This window comes from Siniperca chuatsi, linkage group LG8 (genome assembly GCF_020085105.1).
Source record: "Siniperca chuatsi isolate FFG_IHB_CAS linkage group LG8, ASM2008510v1, whole genome shotgun sequence".
Lineage (NCBI taxonomy): Eukaryota > Metazoa > Chordata > Actinopteri > Centrarchiformes > Sinipercidae > Siniperca > Siniperca chuatsi.
This window is the reverse complement of record NC_058049.1, coordinates 21,549,810-21,573,043: the sequence shown is the minus strand read 5'-3', so window position 1 is coordinate 21,573,043 and position 23,234 is coordinate 21,549,810. Positions and strand designations below refer to the sequence as shown.

At 40.1% G+C, this 23,234-nt stretch overlaps 1 protein-coding gene across 14 annotated transcripts in view; it reads right to left on the bottom strand.

The window, feature by feature from the left end:
* The window catches only part of tenm2a (teneurin transmembrane protein 2a), a 202,441-nt gene extending 180,229 nt beyond the window's left edge, over nt 1-22,212 (bottom strand). For 6 of the 14 annotated variants that reach the window (XM_044205107.1, XM_044205101.1, XM_044205100.1 and 3 more), the window contains exon 1: nt 21,580-22,211. The gene's annotated coding sequence lies outside the window, so the exon portion shown is untranslated. Of the gene's footprint in view, nt 1-15,190; nt 15,271-21,579 lie in introns of all 14 variants that reach the window. The other 8 variants (XM_044205103.1, XM_044205109.1, XM_044205106.1 and 5 more) reach the window with 4 other exon arrangements.
* Between the last annotated feature and the right edge of the window lie 1,022 nt (nt 22,213-23,234).

Sequence of the window (23,234 nt, the reverse complement as noted above, 5' to 3'; positions counted from 1 at the left end):
TCTTCTCTCTCTTGCATTCATTCTGTCCATCTACATCCATAAAATAGGGCCAGAGGGTCATTGTATTGCACCACGTGTGCGTGTATGTGTGTTTGCAAAAAAAAAAGAGTGTGAGAAATGGAGCTAGAGGGACCAGCGTGAGAACAAATAATATCGTCCTCCAAAGAGCAGTGTCTGAGGAACATTAGCTCTTCCTCTGTGGATGTGTGGGTAAGTGTGTGCCACATAGACAACACCAGGCCTCACTGGAGGATTAACTGAGCCCATACGTGGGAATCACCATCCCCACACACACGCACACACACACACACACACACACCCCGTCAAAACAGCCAAATCCTCAGCTGGATTTGTGTGCATCATTCTGTCTTTCTTACTGTCCGCTCATTCCCTCGCTCTGAACCCCAATCTCATCTAGAAGAGGATTTAAGAGGGGGCGCACCTCATCCCTCCAACGCAACACAATCTCAATTGGACTGAGTACAGCCTGATTCCAAACCAGACATCCATTAAACCAAGGTATTACTGTAATACAACTATCGGACAACTCTATCTCTTTCGATCTCCCTCTGTCGCTCTCATTCAGGCTGAACATCAGCGAGAGTGATGTTATTAATATAGATTCCGCTATAGTATACCGACATTTCATTTCTGTGTATATCAGATTAAAATGCCTAACAGCAAACACCTTATATATTTAAATAGAAAAAGCTCTTTTGCCGCAAGAGGATCTAGGTTCGTGCTTGGATGATGATTAGGTTTGGGTCTTGTCTAGATTCTGTTGAATTCTATCAACTAAATACGTGCGTAACATAGTCCATAGATAGCTCCTCTTGGCTTGCTCAGGAGACAGGGTCTATCCTCCTCCCCAAAGACTCTCTGATCCAATTACCAGCCTGGCACGGCTCGGCTCAGCACTGACTCTACCAACCTGGGTGAACTATGACTTATGTCTACTCTGTCTCCCTTACATTGCCTTCACTCAAGTCACTGTACCTTTATCTTTGGTTCGCTCTTCGTTTACCCCGCTATGTGATGCCGTCAAGCTCTGTCAGCCTCCAGCGGGCTTTCTTTCTTTTTTTTTTTTTTTTTGCATTGTAACATTGTGTGTCTGTGTATGTGTGTTTGTCTGCTGTGCGCTGAGAGGGAGTTTCAGGCTGATTAAAGAGATGATTTATAGGAGCATGATGTTGGGAGGAATTCCCTGATCGCTCCTCAAATCGCGTCTTTTTAAATGAGCTCTCTCCACTCAACCACAGTCAACCACAGAAGAATCCTGGCCCCAAGACACATGCACACATATACATGTATACACATACACATCCATTTATTTTTACACATATCACCGTATATCCATGCTGCTTACATTTCTGAGTCACTGGGTAAAAATGTCAGTTCAACACAGAGCCCCTGGCATGATTACTTTGGTATTTTTACCACTTTACATGACCACATTGGGGTTGTGAAAAATGCCTTTGGTCCTGCATGTACCTCTAAAATCTTTAGTTCTGTCCACTACCAAATCTGAAATGAAACTACCCTTCACACAGTATCTTTCACAAATCAGACACCTATGATCTAACCAACAGACCAAACCACACCTAGTCCTGATGAAGCAGAATAGCTGAGATTAGCTGTTAAATTATTATTTAATGTTATAGAGGAGTACTACACATTTTCAGGGGCTTTCAAGTTTCATCACACTGATGGGAACACAACCACTTTTTCCCCAGTGTGTATCTTTCTGTGAATGTGAAATCATTTCTAGGTAACAAATATATGCAAATGCCTCCCACAGAGGACATTTAAAGTGGCATAAACGAGGAGCATGCCTACCAAAGTTCATAATTGGAAAGATTGGAAGTCGCTGTTACTCCCAGATTGATCAACAGGTTTTTTAATAATAATTACACTAAACAGCAACTACAGTATGTTGAAGTTATTCATTGTGCTCTGTGATGGATTTCCTAAAAACACAGCAAATATGAATTTTTGCACCAAAATTGTGACATAAAACATCATAATACATACATATTTTAATAGACATGGTATTTGACTAAAGTGGGTCATTACATATTTGTCTGTATTGCTTATTTATGTTTACTTCTTCTCATATCAGTTAATAATCACAACAATTTGCATTTGCTTGAGAATTATCTTGTTAACTTAAGCAAAAACAGCTAATACAGCTCCTCCATACAGCATGAACTTTGTTTTTCCTTTGTTATACTGTGAACCACACACACATATGTTTTCTATTACCATGCATATCACTGTCATAAAGACAAAAACAACGGCTTTAATTGGAGTGGCAGAGTAAGCTGAATACTGCAATACTGTTAAGCGAGGGCACCAGAGCAGTAAACAAAGTGAGTAAATGACAGAATCACTAAAGAGGAAAAAAAAATAATAAATGAATATTATCCTCAGCTACTTTTATCATTCTGTGTTGTTTCATTCAACAAGTTATTTTGTGATTAAATGTGTCAATTTGCCTTTCTGTTGTATCCACTTTCTCTCAAATATCCTCAATCTGCTTCTGCATCACTTAGTGATTTCCTATATTTCCCAGGAAGCCTTTCGACAGAAAAAGTGCCTGGGTTGGTTATATTCAACTGGATTATATGTGAAGCCAGAGAAAGCAACACCAAAAGCGGTATTAGCCTTATATGAGCAAGAAAGTCAAATTTCAGTCATGAAAAATAAATCTTTACAGCATTCATTGAAAATGCATCATCTCATACTGTAGCTGCATTGCAATATGGACTATATATTATATCTGATAGGCCACGATTACTGACATGAAATTTTGAGTCTAGAAAAAAAAATGTTTCTTTGATTCTGAGCGTGTGATATTGATATTAAACTACCTCTATTTTTTTCTAATTAAATATAAATCTTATTGCAGCACTGTCTGTGTCTAAATGTGTTATCTAAAAGGAATACAAAACACACACACCAGCAAACAAATAAGCCCATAAAAAGTACTTTATCACTGTCTGTTTCTTAACAATGTTTTCTTTTCTCAGTTTTCCTTTTATACTGATGTCCATGCCAGAAACCTTCATTTAGTCTTTGGAAAGTCACCGGAGATCAGGTGACATCTCATCCTACATCCCATCATACACTGAGAACACAGGGAGACTGTTTAATTGTCCATTGCAGGCCTTACATAGACAAACCAAAGAGACAGACAAATACGTTTCATTTCAACTCTATGGGGAATTTAGAGGATCCACTTCACCTAATTGACAAGTCATAGGAATACAGAAGAAAAATAGTGGCCAGTAAGGAAGCCTACCCCACCAATATACCATGCAATCTCAGTCTAATATCCATCGAGCAGAGGAACCCCGCTCTTTGCTGTAGGACTAATTTTCCAGTTATATGCAATCAATAGCCACTGTTTTGTTATGTTGTATAACCACTATAAGCAAATGATGTGTTTGATGGGAAATATAGATTGGCTGTGTATGTTTTGTAAACGTCCCCAGTCACTTCAGGTAATTTAGTTCTATTGGGAGAGCAGTTCGATTTCTGACATATCGAGAGGGTTTATTTTTTTCTGTTTTCTTTTCCAGCTTGTTTCCCTGGCCTGCAGAGAGGGAATGAGGCCTTGAATAGTGATGAGTGTGTGCTGTAATGCAACTTCTGTTCAGTTGAGAGATTCATTAACAAACTCTGATGATTTATATATTTTTTGCCACACCACTGTCAGCACAGGGGTTTTGGCTGGTGTTAAAACTGTTTATCCTATCTCAAGGTTACGCTTTCTCTCATTTCCCCTGATTCCTCTGTTTCTTCTTGAAAGTAATTGTTCCACGCTATGGCTGTATTCAAGCTATGTGAGCTATTAGCTGAATCCTCCGGCAGGAGTGTGGGCTAAATGGAACGGTGTCAAGAGGCTGGCTGCCCTGCTGCTGTGCGTGTGTGGGAGGATGACTGGGAGTTAAGTAACAATGGACAAGTGAACGCAGTGCGATTTTTAGTGTGTGCCTCTGTACGTCTGTTTATCACAGGTACTTTCAAATGCAGCGTCGCCCAACCCCAACAGTTCAACCAAAATGTCAAATTCCCATATACTGCATAACTGTTTGTGATGCTAAACAAATCGCAATGTATTTTTGGTCAGTGAAAGCATGCTGTTTTGAGATAAATGTGACTGTATGTATGTGTGTGGGATGGCTGAGGTATGATTTTAAAGGAGAGAGGTCTGCAGTAACTGCAGGAAAACCTGGAGGGTAGAGGAGGGAAAAAAGAGAGGTACATATTTGCAGCATTTCGCCTGAGACACAGGAACAGAAGCACGGTGTATTGGCAACATCAAGCACACGAACGAGATGTAAATAAAAAGCATGAACACATACTTCAAAATACTGTCGATATGTTACATTGCTTGACAACATACTAATAACACAAATCCCAACACAGAGACAAAGCTGTAACCAAATATGGCAGACTTTTAGGAACAGACGGCCCCCTTCCCAGAATAGGTAAATAGGTTGAGTTAGCTAAAGACAACATTTGCTGTTATTTTGGTCACAGAAGTTGGCTATTTAGTTGGCTATTCCTTTGAGGAGGTAGGCCAGCTCAAGAGTTAAAACAACTTTAGTGACTTTAACTGCTGAACGTAACTGACACTAGATATACGCCCAAACTTTAAACATTTCAACACAATTATTATTAAGGATTTAGACTGACAGGATTTAAGATTTTTGTTTATTTTTGTATACTTTATTTATCTATATATATCTATTTATAATAGATATTCTGTTTGCAGCTCACACGATTATTGGCCATTTTCCAGGTTCTGAATGTTATATTATGGATTTTACGCTTAAAAGAGTACTGCACCAATTTAGCGTTGCACTTCTATAAAATTGTTGGACTCATCATGGACAGATTAAAAAAGGCATCAAAATCATTGCAGCAAAACCAGAGATATTGTCATTCATGCATTCTTCTTTGTCGTCAAAACCTGGCTCCTACATTACCCACAATGTAACTCAACCACAAACATTTCAGTCGGAGATTCAAATGTGTATCAGATTTTTTTCATTTTCAAGTTTCAAGTGACATCACTATCAGACTTCGGCTTTATACAACTTTTTTCACATATGCAGTACTCCCTAAGACCTGTAAACAGACTTTGATGTGTAAAATCAGTGCAATTCCCCTTTGGGGGAATCTTCTCGACAGAAATAGAGACTTAATTTATACTGTGATTTAAACATTGATATTGACTGATAAAATATATATATATATATATACTGTATATATTGTGGTAAAATGTGTTGCCCAGCCCTACAAACAGCACCAGGTTGCTGTCATCTTTGAAAACCCATACTGCTACTGTCCTGCTACCTGCTGGTGTTTCCCTTCAAGTTACAAAAAAGACGCAAAGTCCCACTGATGCTCACTACACTCCTCTTTCCATCTCTCTCTGATTCACTCACACACATACTAGCTGCCCTATTAAATGCTGCAGAAAAAAGCAGGCTGCCTTTGTCCTATTACTGTGGCGTGGAGCTGATGTTAGTGAAGTTGGCAGCCATGGATGACTGGCAGCCACCAAGGCCTTGGTCAGCTGACATTATCCTGCCCCTCAAATGCTACCCAGCCCTGCAGCGGTGTCTGCCTGTGTGTGTGCCTGTTGTACTATTTGTCCTTGTCCAAATGTAACTTCTGGATGGAGTAGCCATTCATTGCTTGGAGGACAGGAAAGAAAAAAGAGAGAAAGAGAGAGAGCGACAAATAAGGTGGTAATCTGAGTGGATCTGAGCGCTGATCCTCTTTGGCTGTCGTAGTGTGTGTAGGAGGTCACATCAAGCTTGAGCTCTGGGATAAGATGGGCAGAAAAACAGAGGCGATACGATATTTGGACAGGAGCTAAAATCACCAACAACAGATTGAAAAGGATCAGCGTTATAGCAGCATGGAAAAATATGGAACAATAATTTGAGTTATCCGTTTGTACTCTTTATATCTGTGTGTGTGTGTGTGTTGATATGACTGAGTTGAGAACCACATATGCCACAGGATTACAGACACACACACATTGAGTCACGCAAAATCCTTAGAGGTAAAATGGGTCAATGACCATTCAAATTTTGTGACAGCTGTAATGCCGAAGGTCTGAATTGAGTAAAGGCAGTGGAGATGAGCTTCCAGTGCTCAAACTGTAGTCCAGGGATGAGGCTGAAACCCAGCAAACAGTCCAGATGGGTCAGCAGCACAGAGCCAAAGCCCTCCTTAACCTGGTGGATCAGGGAATCAGCCATACTTCACAGCTACGGCAGAGATCACACACAATATCCCTCATACACATACACACACACACACACACACACACAGACACATCTCTACCTGCATACACCCACGTTCAGACCAGGTGTAGCCGTTCGGCTCAGTTTAAAAAGTCTATCCTCATTGCTGAAATATAAGGCAATAAAACCTGGCTCACTAGTTTGTTTATGGTAACTGTCGTAAAATAGCTACCGCCTTGCTTTATAGATTGAATGTCATAAAAGGATCAATTTGTTTCTTTGGGAATAAGCAATAATACAGCGCATTTAATATTCCTTTTTACAGACTTCTTTATTTTCATGTAGACTGGAGCATTAGAGATGCCATTATAAGGCCGGATAAATTGGTCCACTGAGGCTTGGTCTAGCCCATAACAAGCACCGTGATTCTAAAACATTTATGCAACATCGCCCAACCTTACAACATTCTTGATCATCTATAGGGACCAAACAATTCTCCATTACAAATACTAAAAGCAGTAATTTCACAGAGCAGTTATCTGCCAGTTACTTGTTCCTTCTCTTGTCATGGGAACTGCATGAAGAAAACCCATTTTGCACCCACCCCCACCCCCAATGAAAACAGCCATTAACCTGTTTTAGCTTTTCATAGCTTATCACTAATTAGTGCAGAATTAGCAGGCTGATTGTCCTGAAAACCTCCAAAATTGTTGTCAGGAAGAGGTTTGAAAATAGCTCTCTCTCACCCGTCTCTAAACTTGTGATTATGTTTATCAGCTGCGGCTCTGCTTTGCTGCACCGAAGACAAGCCATAGCGGAGGGAAAGGGAAGGGAATGTGTGCACATACACTGTTAGCAATTACTTTTTCTCAGAATAATCGTCAGGCAACTGTGGGGCACACCAAATAAATAAGAACGTAAGTCGGGTTTAGGGCACATTGTTATCACAGCTGTGCCAGTGCTGCGACTGTGAAATGGAGAATATGGTTTTCCTGCTTTCAAAAATCACTCTCGCCCACTGGGCTAGTGTTCCTCAAGTTCAGCTCACCCAGTGCGATATCCACTTGCCGATGGTGACTGCAGGGTCCTGAAATTCTATCCTACACTGCATTTCAGTCCATACCATATACTTTAAGCTGTGTCTTGGCTTGAGCTGGGTAACACCAGCATAGCACATGCCTCTAAATAACTGTAATGCTAGGCTGTGTTTTTATAGTGCTACTACTCCAAACAAGCCTCTGTTCTCTAGTAAAACAGAACTGAGGCAAAAGTGATGAATATAGGAAGGAGGGAAAGACAAATTCCCAATCCTATCTCTTTTTGGGAGAGAAACATAAAATAACCAATCCATTATGTGAGCACCACCCCTGCTGTGTTCCCCTGATTCCCTCTAGCTATTAGCAGCTTAGGACACAAATAGATCACACAAGATATTAAAAAGCAGCGGGAATCTAACAGTTTAAAAGCCCCACCGTAATCCTCGCTGTGGAATAGAAACATGTCTTGAATGCAGTCAAATTATTTTTTTGTTGATTCTTTCTTCTGTTTTATGGTTATTGTTTAGTATTCATATTTTATAGTGCGTGTTTTTATTAGAGATGGAATTTACAGATGAGACAGAAAGAAGAGGTGAGGCAACACAGGTCATAAGCCAGAGTTAAACTCATCAGCAACAACATCACACAAGAACACTGACACTTAGCTTATTCTCTAAGTTCATATATTTTTGATTAATTTTATTTCTCTTCCGTCCCCACATACATATGACTCAAATGAACTGATAGTACTGTTTTCACTCTGGCAGGCTATTGTGCCAAAAATATTGAAGTATCTGGTTATAGCAGTGTAGAAGCAGATTCAATAATGAAAACTCAGGAGACAAATGTAATGTTGTTCATAACAATGAAAATATACAGATATATCACTATACAGGATTTACCCTCAAAACTTCAGTCACAGATTTGTGCATGACAGGAAATAAAACATTTTGTCAGAACTGATCAAGGAATCAAGTAGTGATTGAGGTTGATGTTAACAGTTTATGATGTCATCTAACTGACAGCACCTGGGTGTGCTACAGAAAACAGAATGTGTACATACTGTGTAACACAGCATAGTAATGGTACAAATTTGACAGAAACATTTTGTAGGCTTTGATGTTCAACACAAGCAAGGTGCTTATTTCAATTATATAGACAGAAATGTTTTGTAATACAAATATTGCTTTCTGTCCTGACACTTTCAGATTTTCACTTACTAATATTCATTTCAGCCACAGAGAAACTGCAACTACAAAATGCCATGTGAAAAGATTATTATATATACATTTTTTTGGAGATGGATAGAAAGTGGAGATTGAGGGGAACATATTTCTGTGACTTCAGGTATGAAGAAAGGAGAGAAAATGTACAGTGTCCTTGAGATCTTTGATGGACTGTATGATCTCCTTTGTCCAGTGAATCCACAGGATCCCACCCATCTATGCTGCTGTACCCCTGATTTAATGACTATATTCCAATTCTCCTTCTAACTCTCACTGGATTTAGCTCCTTTTTGGGTTATAAAATCCATGTTGAGGAAAATGAAATACCGGCAGACATAATAAACATCAAGGCAGTTTAAGTGATTATGTTGGTGCGCCTTCACAAACTAAATCCATGAAAATCCATGAAACTAAATCCATGAAAATAGCACATGATGTGAGTGTTTGCTCTAAGGCATAGTCTGAGTAGTTAGAAGCAAAGGCCTAATTTTTATACCAAAATTGCACTTAAGCCTTTTCACATATCTTATGCTGACCTTATGCCAGATGATTTGAAGTGATTTAAAGTTTTAGGCAAATTTCCAATTTAAAGTCTAATCATGGAGTTGCTGTCACAGCACTTGAGAAATAGGACTCAGTCAGAGCTAACGTAATGCAGTCTTTTTCTCATTTTGACCGTTCTGACACAATCAAGCAGGTTTGATATTATAATAAGGTTTTGGTTTTGCTCAAAAGATGCATGATAACAAAATTCATAATTTTACACTACAGAAAGCCAATAGGCGTGATCTTTTTGCCTACATTCAGCAGACCTGTACTAAAAAACAAGCTATAGTACACATTGTAAGGTTAAGGGGTGTTTACACTGGGATAAAATGGGTGTCATTACCCAGTATTTAAGTTTCCAGATTCTAAATTACTTGAGAAAAAGAAAAGCTTTCAGCTCCTGTGTTGCAGATAGCAGTTGGACTAATAATTGTTTATTAATTAAGCATCTAATTTGGCTGCAACATAACTGACTCTCAAGTCAAATAACATAATCAGTTGATACTGTAACAAGTAAATTAGTATGTTTCGTGTTTTAGTACAACTGGTGTCCCTAAGGATAATTGCTAAATCAGTCCTTAATCAGTATCCTTAGGGTCATCTAAAACACAAATTAATTAAATCAGCATGGTGCCTCACATCAAAGCCAAACAAGCTACAGTATAAAAATGGCTGTGAATAAACCTTTAATCAAACAAAAGGTAAATCCTCAATGTGAACATGAAATACATCATGCTTCAAAAGGAACAATTCAAACTTGAAAGATCCAGATAACTTCACAGTATGAATCAAAAACATCACTCCCCAAACCGTCCTCACTCCTTATCAGACCTCCCTCCTCAATTGCAGACATATTCTTAAATTAGTGTGGAGTGATAGCAGTGTAAAGAAGACTAGAGTGGACTAGAAGACGGACTAAGTGGACTAAGAGTGGACTTGAAGACGTCTAGTGTCTAGACCACTCTGGCTAGATACACACACACAATCACACACACACACAGTTATGTGACATGCCCTTATTTTCCACGTTACATCACATCAGGGGCCCCTCAGGACTCGACACTTGCACAAACAAAAAGAAATCTTAAGGTGGGACGACACCTGGTCAAGCTGAGGAATTAACCTTAAGTACGGATGTTCTGACTAGACGTTACAAATATAACTCCTACACAATCGCACGCACACACAACCACACACACACAAATGTCTCAGAGGGCATGTTCAAGCACAATCACATCACAACATCCACTCATGTAATTACTATTCACCATCTCTTTGTAAACATCAAATATGAATGGTGTAGACAAGTCATTCCCTATGTGTGCCTATGTGAGTGTGTCTATGTGTGTGTGTGCGTGCGTGCGAGTGTGTGTGTGTGTGTGTGTGATGAGATTAGAATCGTCCAGGACATTCATCTATTCTGTAGCTGGTGAGGAGATTGAGTGGGGTTGGGTGGTATGATGGCACTTTCACAAAGGACTACATTACTCTCTCTCCCATTCTCTCTCCCTCATATAGTACTCTTTTTCTCTCATCAATCCTCACATTTGATAATGGACATGGATGCCTATGTTATGAACCGAGCTGGTGCTAGATAAAGGATTCAGACCCAAAGAGATGGAGCTACATGCACACAAGCATGTATGAGTGTATGTTTAAGTTAGATATGACTTACTGAACTTTCCTTTTCTTTTGCCAACTGGTATTTGTCATCCACTGCTATCTCTGCATCATGAGCTATGTGAGAACAGAAGTATAGAGCATGGTGTAGACCTGCTCTATAGGAAAAGTACAATGAGATAACTTCTGTTATGAATTGGTGCTGTATAAACAAAATTGAATTGAATTGAATAGCATTTAAAGGCTAATTATGCAGTTTAGTCTGTCTAGTGACTATCTAAAATATCTAATCAGAAAGTCATCTCATATTTTCTCATGTAAAAATAGTATGAATGGAGGCACGGCATAACATGTTCAGTACAATCTGTATGTATGATTAAATGTATGGATAACCATGAGTTGATGAAATAGGTTGCAATCTAGTGGTGGCCATTTGATTGCAGTTAGCAACAGTAGGGATAGATGTTTGGAGTGGGAGTTTGCTCTGTTACTGTAAATGTTATGTGTGGTTTTTAGTGCATTTTTTAGTGCATTAATAACTTCATGTGATTAAGCATCAGGGATTGGTAGTAAATAAGGTTCTGAAATGAATTTAGATTTTTTTTTTAAATTTATAAGCCTTAAGATTTATGTTTGGCATTTTTTTCAGCAATAATTAAATGTATTTTCATTCTGTGATCACCTCTCTATATAGTTGCATTCAGTCCATTTCCGCATTTGTTTCAATTTGCCTTCCCATGCACAAGGGATTCACAGAAAATGATGCATCTATGTAATCCAGCGTTACTGTTTTTTAATTTTATCTCAGTAATATCAGCCTAACTGTTTACTGTTCACTATTCTACAGCCTTATCAGAGCTGTACTGAGTTACTGCTAATACAAACCCAACATTTCCTACTGGTCACATTAAAAGCGTCCAATTGTGGCGGCTTTTATTGCAGCCGCAGGAAACGCAATATATTTGTCAATGAGGTTAGTGCTGACATCAATCTATTTATCTGCACTTTTTTGACAGTGGACTTTTTGACGGTTTTAAATATTGCAAGAAGTAATGGAGCAAGAAAGAGCAGCCATAGTTAGCTGCTCCTTCTTGTTAGATAAAGAGTTGCAGTCGACGGCTGCTCCGATTGCAGTTGCCATTATTTTTGACTGATTAAAATGTGAGTTTGTTTGGCTGCACTGTAAACAGATACACCAGTTGCTCTTCTTTATATTGCTGACAAAGTGGCTGCTCAAGAAGTGTTTCCTGTAGTACTAAGCCACATTTGTTGCCACCTGTAAGCACAGATGTTGCCAAATCAACCAGGACTGAAAGCTTAAGGATTACAACTTCATAGTATAATAAATATACCACATTTGTCTTGATGGGTTTTTACAATGCAAAAGAAGAGGGCAAGATATTTTATGACAGCAGACTCAGCCTACATAAGGCTCCATATGAACATTAAACATTCTAGATGAGGTGTTGATGGTAATGTGGGTGTTTTAAGTACTGCAAAGTTTATAATAAAGTTGATTGACTCATAAAATGATATATTCAACAACAAACTTAACTTACTCTCCATCTTTTAAATTAATTATAAGTGGTTTTAATTTATGTCATCTATCATGTTGGTGGTTACTGCATTTTTCTTTTGTTTTTTTCTTTGCATATTATTCACTGATAAATCATACTTTATATGACAGAGGATATGAGACCTCACTAAAAATGTTTAACTGCACAACGAAAGCATATTTCTAAAAATAGTTGCAATCAATGCAAAACCCATTCCTATAAAAAAATCCCACTCTCAACTGGGAGAAGGTCACTGTGTCCACAGGCTAAAGCTGGTCACTAGAGAGATAGAGAGACATACTAAGAAAGAGAGAGAGAGCGTGCTCAATAAAGAGACAGGGAAGTGGTAATGACAAAAGCGTAGGAATCTAATCTAAAGTTGACTGTAAATGCTTTCCATTACAATAAAGATGTGTTCAACCACCCTCTGTGTTTCAATGAGTATAACTGTGGAATGATTCACTGAAGTGTGCTCAAGTAATAGAGCTTCAGATGCAGCCTGTGGTATTTACACTTATCCTCTCAATGTGCTGGCCCAGGACTGCCAAAGAGTATTTGTACCTGCGCAGAGCACCTGAATATGCACACTTATGCGCACACACCGAGACACACAGCTGTATCACACTGATACAGCCAGCCCCTGCCTTTCTCTGTGCTTATTAAGACATTGAGGCTTTTAGCACCTAGCAGCACTAATCCTATAGCCTTATGCTCACTGGTACTGGAGCCAAATGGCCTTATACAGAGGCTCTCTCACTGTTTCTCTCCCTCCCTTTCTGTGAGTGTGAGCAACTGTGACTGTTTGTGATGAATGGATGAGGCGTAAGAGGAGAGGGGTGAATGTGAGACACTGCACCACTGAGGTCAGTGAGGAGAGAGAAAAAAGAGAGAATGAATAAGGGAGGCAGAGACGAAAAGGACGGGTGTATGTTGGGGTAGGGTTGTGGAGGGAGAAGGGGGGCTGGTTGCACATGAATTGCATACAAAAGCACCTACATGCACTCTGCCCCTGCGTTTATGTCCTGCTTGTCAGGCATGCAGAGCGCGCGTGTACTTACGAGTGTGTGTGTTTGTGTTTTTGTGTACGCCCTGGTGTGTGTGCGTGCATGCGTGTGCAAGGCCGAGGTAGGTTAAACTTGTACCCAGAAGAGATTAATCATCCTGTGCTGGAATGCAGCATCGTGGTCATAAATCATCACCTGACCTCTCTCTCTCTGCCACACGTAGCGGTGGAGTCAGGGTAAAAGAAGTGTCATTGCATATCTGCAGTAAACAAACATCCAACAGCCTTGACAGAAGCATGAAAGGTAGGAAACAGAGCTAATTATCAAATACCAGAGTCCAGTCGAAAGATCAGTCAAAATATACGGAAGCCTGTTTATGACAAAACCATTGACAGAATAAAAAAACAGAATGGGGATAATTATGTAAATCAAGATTTGAGAGGAAACCTGGATTAACTTGTAGGTGTAATGAATGTTTTGAGCCCATAAGAATAATTCTGTCTCTAGATTTAAGCAGGTCGTGATTGCTAGGCATCTTACAAATTGCTTGTTCTCAATTCTAAAAGTTTGTACCCCTGGCAGCTAGTTTTACCAGACAGAACATTGATATTGGACTATTTTGCAAAGCCCTGGTTAACATTAAATAATATTTTTTAATCCTTCAATGCCAACATTTTTAAAATTATTTATTTCTACAATATCGGCACATTGCAAGTATGGGATGGTAAGATTAGGAAAATAATTTGGCAATGGCAAAAATATTATGGTTAAGGTACAGTTAAGGTTAGATCACTAACTAATTATTGCTACATAAAGGACAAAGTAAATTGGCACTTAATGTTGACATGGACAAATCGTCCAATATGAACCTAATTCCTAGGATTCTATCCATTAGATTTGGAATGAAAGTAGTGGAGAGCGACAATTCAATATTATTGTTTATTGATTTTGAGTAGAATCACGATGATATGTAAATCTCATCATAATATGTTTGTACAAATTTCTGTTGTCCAGATTAATCAGAGCAAACTATAAATAAATCCTAAATAAAGCATAACAGTGGAACACAAACACACTGCTTTGAAAATCAATGATTTGATTATTTTATATATTTACATTATGCATATATTTGACTTATCATGATATATACTGATATAAGCAAATATCCTTATCAATCGTAATAATGATTTAAAGCACATTGCACAGACCTACCTGGAAGTAAAGCGTCATCTCGTTAGATCCCTCATTCTAAGTAACATAAGACTACATCCAAACGTGGTCAATTGGTTGTGTTTGTTTGACTAAAGATATAATGTTAAAATAAATATGACCTTAAAAGCCAGATAAAGTATTGGCAAATCCTTTTAAAGCATGCTTGCCAGAAACTGCAGCTTTGAATACGCCAAAACATCTGGCGAGCACATTTTGAAGTGCGCATGAAATCAGAATTTTACACTCATAAATCTGTAACTTTGCCCTCTCAAATCTTGACACATGCAAATTGCACATTCCATGCAGCTTGACTGTGAATTGTGCTTTTTGTCCTCATAGTATTATTATTAATGAACAAGGACATGCATATACTCCTGTGAGGTAGCTACTTTTCCACATTCTAAGCAGTGACTGTGGTTAAGACAACCTATATTTCCAGGTGCTACTCAAATGCTGAAGGGCTTGTGAAAGCCAAGAGATACTGTTGAACAAATGTTTTGATCAAACCTCCCCACTCTGATCTCAATGGGAAAACGAAGCTAGCCAGAAGTCAATGCTTGTGCATTTTGCGACTTAGGTAGAAGAAAAGAGCCTTCCTGGTTATGTTCAAGTACAGGAAATTGATTCTGTAATATTAAAAATTCAACAGCTAAGTTTCATTACTTTTCTGAGCCTATTCCCTTTCCCTTGTGGAGTGGAAAATATCACAGTTTATTAAATTACTTCTCTGAAAAGTCTCTAGGGATGCCATCTTAACTCCCGTCCTCCTTCACAAGGCCATTTTAGACTGTAACTCGGCATGTCTGCTTAGAAAGAGAGACAGAGAGAAAGAGAGAGTGGATAAGCAATAGAGGGATGGAAGGTACACTACATTTCCTGAATTCACTGGCTGCTGCAGAGAGTTTTTGGTTATTCCATTGGCTGTGAAAGGCATGGAATTGAATGATCCCACAAATCACAGGTAGGAGAGTTAGAGTACAGTAAATGGAGAAACCACAGTCATTTCTAAGTGAAATTGCTAGTGTGTCTGCATGTGAGTGTATGATGCATGTGTGCTTGGATGTGCCCCTTAGATGATATGTCCTCAACTATTCAGGGTTACAGCAGACCCTCATGCAACCTGCAAAGCCCTCACCTGAAGTGTATGGGCACAAAAGATCCTCAAGCATCATATTGCCCTAACTACACTTCCTGTCCAAAGCAGCAAAGGGGTCAAGGCTTGACTGGGTCTGTAGGTCTGAGCAATGACTAGGCAGTCTCTCTGAGCATGACTCAACCGGCCACACCTTCCTTATAAGGGCAGCAGAGGACAAGTCCACTTTTTACTGCATTTCTCAACAGAGACAGAAAGAAGAAGCAGGAGAATTTGTAATTTGTATGGGAGATTACTCACCTCTGCACACTGTTGGAAAGTTTAAAAGAAAACCTTGCACTACAGGGCTAACAGATCTTCTTGGTTACTTTTTGTATAATTTAGCTCTGCAAAGTCAGCCAAGACATTCAGTTTGATTCATTGTGGCCTGGATAGGCTCATCGGGCATTTTGCTTGCTTTTTCAACTTCAATGGGACCAAAATTATTTTACAATGGGATCAGCATTTAACCAGTTTTCACACACTGTGCAGCAGGTGTCATTTTAACTGACTAACTGGACAAACAATTTCACCTAAATCATCCACTGAAAAAGTTACAGATGGCCTTACATAGAGTGGTCTATGCTAAAAGACTTGGTACTCGTCATTATCCACGAGTGCATGTGCAAGTGGGCACATGAGTTGGAGACTTTACTTTTGCTCAACTTAAATGTAACCGAGACGCTCACAACAAAGCGCCATGAGCATGTGAGAAGGATGAGTTAAAACCAGTCGGTCAGCTGTCAGACAGATGTAGTGAATATCATCCCACTCTGCTATCTCTTCCAGCACAAAACCCCACAGGATCCATGGGCATGGTAATCCAAGATGAAGGCTGCTCTCTACAAGTGTCACTTTCTCTAAAGCACAGCTAATGTCGGGTGTCACACGCCACACACATGCACACACACATTGCACTACAGTGAGCAGTGTGGTCTACAGCCCCTTGAAAGAAAAATATAGGCCATTAAGGTCACAAAGAGTATGCAAGGGACAGAAGGAAGGAATGAGCTTATGGCCTTCAGATTTCATGGTAATATATGAAAAATTGCAGATAACCACACAACATAATGTTAACAATACTCAAATGTAATGAATCTGAAAACTGAAGCCAATGCAGGAATGCATTAAGACACAGTACCAGTAATGTCTACTAGATGCTGGCTTAAAGAAATGTCAGACTATTATGTATTCAAAATCATTTTCACATTACGTTGGGGTCTCTCTGGCTAATTTCACTTCTAATGTGTGTCTTGGCAGCAATTTTGAGAATCATTGTTCCAATAAAGAGATGTCCAGGGCTCTATGTTAGTGGCAGTGCATTACACACTGTGTTTACTTTGATTTAAATAATGTGCAACCCACAGGCTGCCACAAAGTAACCACACCAACTTCTCTACACTCTTTCTCTCCTCATCCAAAAACACAAGATTTCAGGGAGGCAGCCACGTCTATCTTCCCAAACTGTTTGGTAAAAGTGAAATTTGATTTATAATTGTTCATGCATTATAATTGTGATAAGATGTGATATGGCAGAATTATGACTTTAATTGTTTTGGTTATACATTTAATGGGGTGAGTCAAGACACAAGTCATGCAAACAAGATTATTATGGAGGATACTAAAAAAAAGGCTTGAACAAACTATTGTTCATTTACAGTTTTGGAAGCAGTGGAAGTGATATTTTGCATGTGAACTAAAACTGATTTAATTCAACCTTGTAATCACTTAAGAAAGAAAAAATAAACATTGTTTTAGTTTTACTTTTATGAAAATCCAAGCCACAAAACATTTCTTCAGAAAGCTATGGAAGATGTTGTTAACCATGTTTTTTACACTCTGTGGTTTCCTACCATCTACCCACCAATTAATCAATTATTGCAATTAATTTCATCAGCAAGTCTTTGTAATTTTAGCCTCGCAAAAAACCACAGCATGCTATCCCTACATATGCCGATCCCCAAAGGAGCACAATTAATGTTGAAAGTTGAAATGTTGAAATATGAAACAAAAAGGACAATGGAGCATTAATGTATCAAATTGAGGACTAGACAGCCAGAGCAGGGACATGTGGAGGGGGACGGTAAGCAGTCTATAACTGGTTAGATGTAGTAGAAATGAGGGGGGAAACTGAGTTGGGCCTTTTCAAGTCTTTTTGAGACTGTTGTATCTCATGCCACCCAAAAGCTGCTCTGCAGGAGGCCAAACCAGGGCAGCATAATAGGAATGAAACCATTCCTGCAGCAGTTTTTTTTTTCTCGATCTGGTTTTATGACACTGAGTTGATTGTATTTCTGGCTAAAAAAAAAAAACCCATGAGCTTGTGAAATAGCTGAGAGGGTAGTAGGACGGGCAGAAGAGCCTATAATAAAGCTTAGCTGGTATTTTCTATTTAGCTGCACATGCTGACAATTACAGCAAGAGTACAAACAATATCACCCCCTCTCCATATTCTGTCACAAAGACCATCATTTTCACCCACCTCTCCTCTTTCTAAAGGTCAGTGTTCTTAGTTAATCAGTAGTGACAGAAGGTTGTTTCTGCTTCTATTACCTCCTATCCTATTCTGTCCCGAATGATAAGATGCTATGGTCTAATGTACCGTACAACAGCAGTGTTTGCTATATTTCAAAAATGACCTCACCTGATTAAATAACAGTAATGCTCTCACCTCCATTTAGCTTGGAACCATTTAAGACCTGCTTGTGAAAATGGCTTAAAACAAAAAACAATGGAGGTTTAAAGATGCAGGTGTGTGGATCTGCTGGGGATAACTGCTTGCTTTTCTCCTCTCTAGCATCTTGGTTGAAAGATAAAAATCTAAACTTGGCCCCCCAAGACTAAATCTGATGGATTCAAGGTATTTAAAACTTCCTAATGTTGCCATAGTTGCACTGTTAGTGGCAACAGTGTGTTTCAAACCTTGTTAAAATGTCTAGCTAAAGGAAAAATGCTTCCACCGTGCAGCAAATGGTGTTTTCAAAACCAAACCATTCAACACATGAAATCATACAAAGCCTACAAATAAGGGCCACTTTACAGCCTCTCGGGTAATTATACCTGAGAGAAATATAAGCAGCTTTTTTTATAACATCAGTTAACATGCTGCAATGTAGTTATCATTGACAGAATTTAAAACAATGAACACAGTGGTGCCTATTTTGTGTTTGAAAGGGACTTTTGGCTCTAAATCGGCAACAAAATTGCATTGGCCTAGTCACAAACATTCAGCCCACTATGCTGGTTCATTATCTAACACTGAGTGGGTTCTGAATTGGTTGGAAAGGACACAATGTATCAACTGGGCTCTCTGTACCAATACAGGTCACGCCTGTAGTGTGAAAATGGCATTAGTGAAATTGGACTCTGGAGGTTTTCTAATGCTGTTTTCCATCTGTTTGAATGTGTGAATATGGACAGTCCTATCTACACAACGCAGGACAACACACAGCAGAAGGGTCACACTGGATATTGCTGACCTCTGAACAGCCCCACAGCCCCGAGAGTGTGTGTTTGTTTGATGCGCGTGTGTGTCTGTGCGCATGTTGGCCGCCATTCGCACGCATTAGGGTTATTGTGTGAAGCCTTCAGTCTTTAATCCCCTAATCTTCTGAACCCTGGAAATCACTGCAGTCATCTGTCAGCTGGGTCAGAGTGGGCTACAGGGTTCAACAGTAGCACTCGTGTGTTTTGCTGTGTTCATGCGCGCACACAGCAAAACACACACACACACACACACACACACACACACACACACACACAATGATAGTCATTTATTCAACAGGGCCAGCCTCATTTCAGTCTAATGAAGACTGATGCTCCGCTTTCCAGGCCTCACAGGTGTTGCAGTAAAATGTATGTATAAATACATAACCCACATAGAGGAAGAGAGAGAAAGAGATGGATTAACAGAAAGAGATTACTCTCGCATCATATTCACATGTGAATCGATTGAAATATCCAGCATGCACATAAAAGTTTGCATGTGTAAAAGTCAATCTACAGTATATCTCCATGGTAACAGGCACAGAGTTAATCTTGTTGAATAGTTGTGAAGGTCCAATAAGGACATGGACTCAGAGAACCCATAGTGCTCAGACCCTTGAGTCAAGTCTAAACCTCTCAGGCCTGTTTGTGCATGTGTGTCTGTATGTGTGTGTGTGTAGTCATGCCAACTGGGACACCCTGAGGGCTTGTCTGGAGATTGTGGTTGACACAGCCTGCTGCTGTCCAGTGTGAGCTCCTATTAGCACTTAAGACTGTGACTCGCTACATGTATGCACACACACAAACACAACACACCGGTCATAATGATTATGCTTGGCAGGTTAAAGACTGAAGATGGATGGCAGTTGAGTGTGTGTACTTGTGTCCCTGTGAGTAAAACAGACATAGCTAAAGTACACAATGTGCACTCGTTTCTATATGCATGTATTTAAATGGGTGTCAGGAATGATCGCACGCCAATCTCAGGGCTTTGCTTTCTTTTTGATTATATGCCGCTGTCAAAAGCTCAAGATGGAAGGGTGGAAAGTGGGAGAGGGATCAAAGAGCGTGATAGATCACACAGACGCAGGCAGGCTTGAAGAGAGCTAAAGGTGGAGGAGGAGATAGAAGGGCCACAGAGAGAAACTGTACCAGTTAGATTGAAGTGTGAATCTCAGCAGGGCGCCTCATCATCAAGATCTGCATGGCATCTGTGTGTGTTTTCATGTCATAAGGTGCTGAGGACTGCCAAGCTCTGGGATCTACAGCTGGTGTGTGGGCCTTATCCCTTGACACCCTTACTTGATACACAACTGACTCCAAAAGTTTTTCTAATGCAACCTTAAACTGAACGCACCCATATGGCATTAATCCCTTAACTAGGAGTCACACTCATGCCCAATGAATATTCGTTCCTGAGTGAAGGGCTTCCTGCAGTGTTATGGTCATCACTGCAGCTGGAGGGGAACCAGCTGGGCTGTGGCTTCCAGCCTCTCTGTGTCACCAAAAACACAGAGCATGGCAGCAGAGGAAAGATATTAAAATTCAGCACAACACACACGCACCTACACTGCCTGGACCTTTGATTTCGCCCTCCACAAAGCATAATACCTTGGATTATTTCTAATCCAATATATGGCAGCATGTAAGCCAGTGGGTGAAATATTAATGAATTCAATGACTGTAGAAAATATAAAGTGCAGTGTAGCAATTGGTGCTTTTTAACACATTAACTCATTGAAATGTGGAGAGGCAGCGGCTGCGGCCGGGCGGACGCTCCGCGGCGACGCAGAGCTGTGGCCGTCCAGAGGAGAGGAGACGCGCGATAATGATAGGTCAAGCAGCCCACTAGTAACTCCATCTTTGTTATGATGAAGTGAAAGCATCTTTTTCGAAGGACAAACTCACTTTATCACGCATGTACAGAGAGCGATGAGATGAGGATTTTGCGCTGCGGTAGTCATAAACGCGTCGGACAGGAACTGACGGTTGGCTGAGCTCCTGCCCCTCATCACGACAAATCTAACCTCCTCCACCTTGACACTTTCACGAAAAGAAGCTCTACACAGCCAGGACACGCTTGATTTTTCTTGTTTCTTTTAGAGATATCATAAGGACGTTTGTGTTGGCATGACGTGCAGATGTGCTGTGTGCAAACCTCTCAAGCCACAAACTCCATAGCGATTCGTATAAGGTCATCCCTGCCCAGGAACGATTAACCAGACAACTGGACAACATGACACATAAACGACACCGTAGACACTCGAAGGAAGCCATGTGTGACCAATGCCAGTCAAGTGCATTCTCACATGAGGACCACTTATGTTTTTTTCCGATAGAAGGCACCTCAATGTCATCGCTCTGCGCTGCCCTCCCCGTCCTACTTGCCACAAGAACTGATTGCGTACACACATGTGCCGTTTGTGGTCACAGAAGCTTGTGTGTAAACAACAGGAGCGCGTTTCCATAGGAATAGATTTTAAATATCACGTACCTGTTTCCTGCTCTGTGCGGCACTCACTGCATAATCCTCCTCCTTCAACTTGAACTTTTCCTTCACTCCAATCGAACAGCCCGAAGCTACTTGACACTTGTTTATTGCATACTTTTCTTTGCCCTATCCTGACAAGCAGCTACTGCATGCAGCGAGAGACGAGAGCACGGGGGCGGGTGAGCTAATGTACAGGATAGGCTATAAGCCTCCAGTGCAACATCACAACAAATCAAACGGAGCAATCCATTCCGCGGTGATGGTCGTTATAGGGAACAGTGCTGACTGGAGAAAGATGGGCTGAAAACGGACGGACGCAGCTGTGCGCAAACGACACGTCTTCCGTGGATTCTCTTCAGCCCAGAGAAACAGCGGGTGCATGCTCTGAACGTGAGCGACGGCCGATCGGTTAAAGCTGCGCGCAGCAGCACCAAGGGAGCGACCATCCGCACATAGTATAGAGGAATGACCGAGGCTCGCGGAGCGCGCGTTCACGGCTAAGCCAAGTCAATGGTCATTATCAGCGCATGTGGAGAGTAATCCACTGTGCACTGTTGGCTGCAGCTGCATCCCTACAAGATGACATGCAGGGATCAGCAGTGGTAGCCATTAAACAATTAGAATTCACAATTCTTCACAGTGCGTGTCCTTAACTGGAAATCGCTGTAAATGTCAAAATTAAAATATATGATCATTATTTGAAAAAATAAAATATATATATAGCTATGAGTGGTCTGATAATATGTTATTAAATATTATATAGCCTACTGTTTAAGCATGCCATGATACCCTACTGAATATTATTCTGATTATAACTTACATGTAATAAAAGGTCAATTCCATTATGACAAATGGGCCACAGCAACATTGCCACATACATTTACAGCCTAACAGGCAAAGTTGACTCACTGTATTTTTTAGAGCTTGAACATGCCTTCTTTGGGTGTAAGTACCCTTCTTTTGCATGGCCTAGTGCTCATTACACTGGTCCTCATGCATCTCTTTTTAAACAGTGCACCCACTGCACTGCAGGCTACTGTTCACATTAGCACACTGCCTAATGGGCTTTCTCTGTATTAGCAGCAATAGAAAGGTGCAATAACAGAAGCATGCAATTATGCACCATAACTAGGGAAAACATTGTTAACAGTTACCCTATTGCCTCTCACTCTCCAAGCTGTAAATGCATATTTCCCAATGGAGGTATGATAATAACGCCCGCTTATTTGAAAACACCTTGTAAGGAGAACCTTGTGGCTCTTTTGATAAAGATTTCATTTCAGAGGCATTTTTATGCATAACTGGGGATTGGCAGGGGACATACACCTCCCACTTTTGGTTTTATTTATTTATTTATCTATTTATTTGACTCTTTCATTTCCTATTTTAGTCTAGTAATACATTGCCCTTTCCACCACTGACATATTGATTAAGACAAATAAGGGTGTCAGCTTAGTAAAATCTCAAAACCTCGACTTGATTTGAATTCACAGATGGTTAAATCCAGAGTGAAGGGTGAAAGGAAACGAGGGAATCATTGGATCTAGTGGGTAACACAGGTGCAGTATGAGATGAAAAATGCAGATGAGAGTAGGATGGCGTACTGAACCATTTTTAAGTCCCCAAGTGATAGCCTAAAAAAAACCAGCTTTGACTTC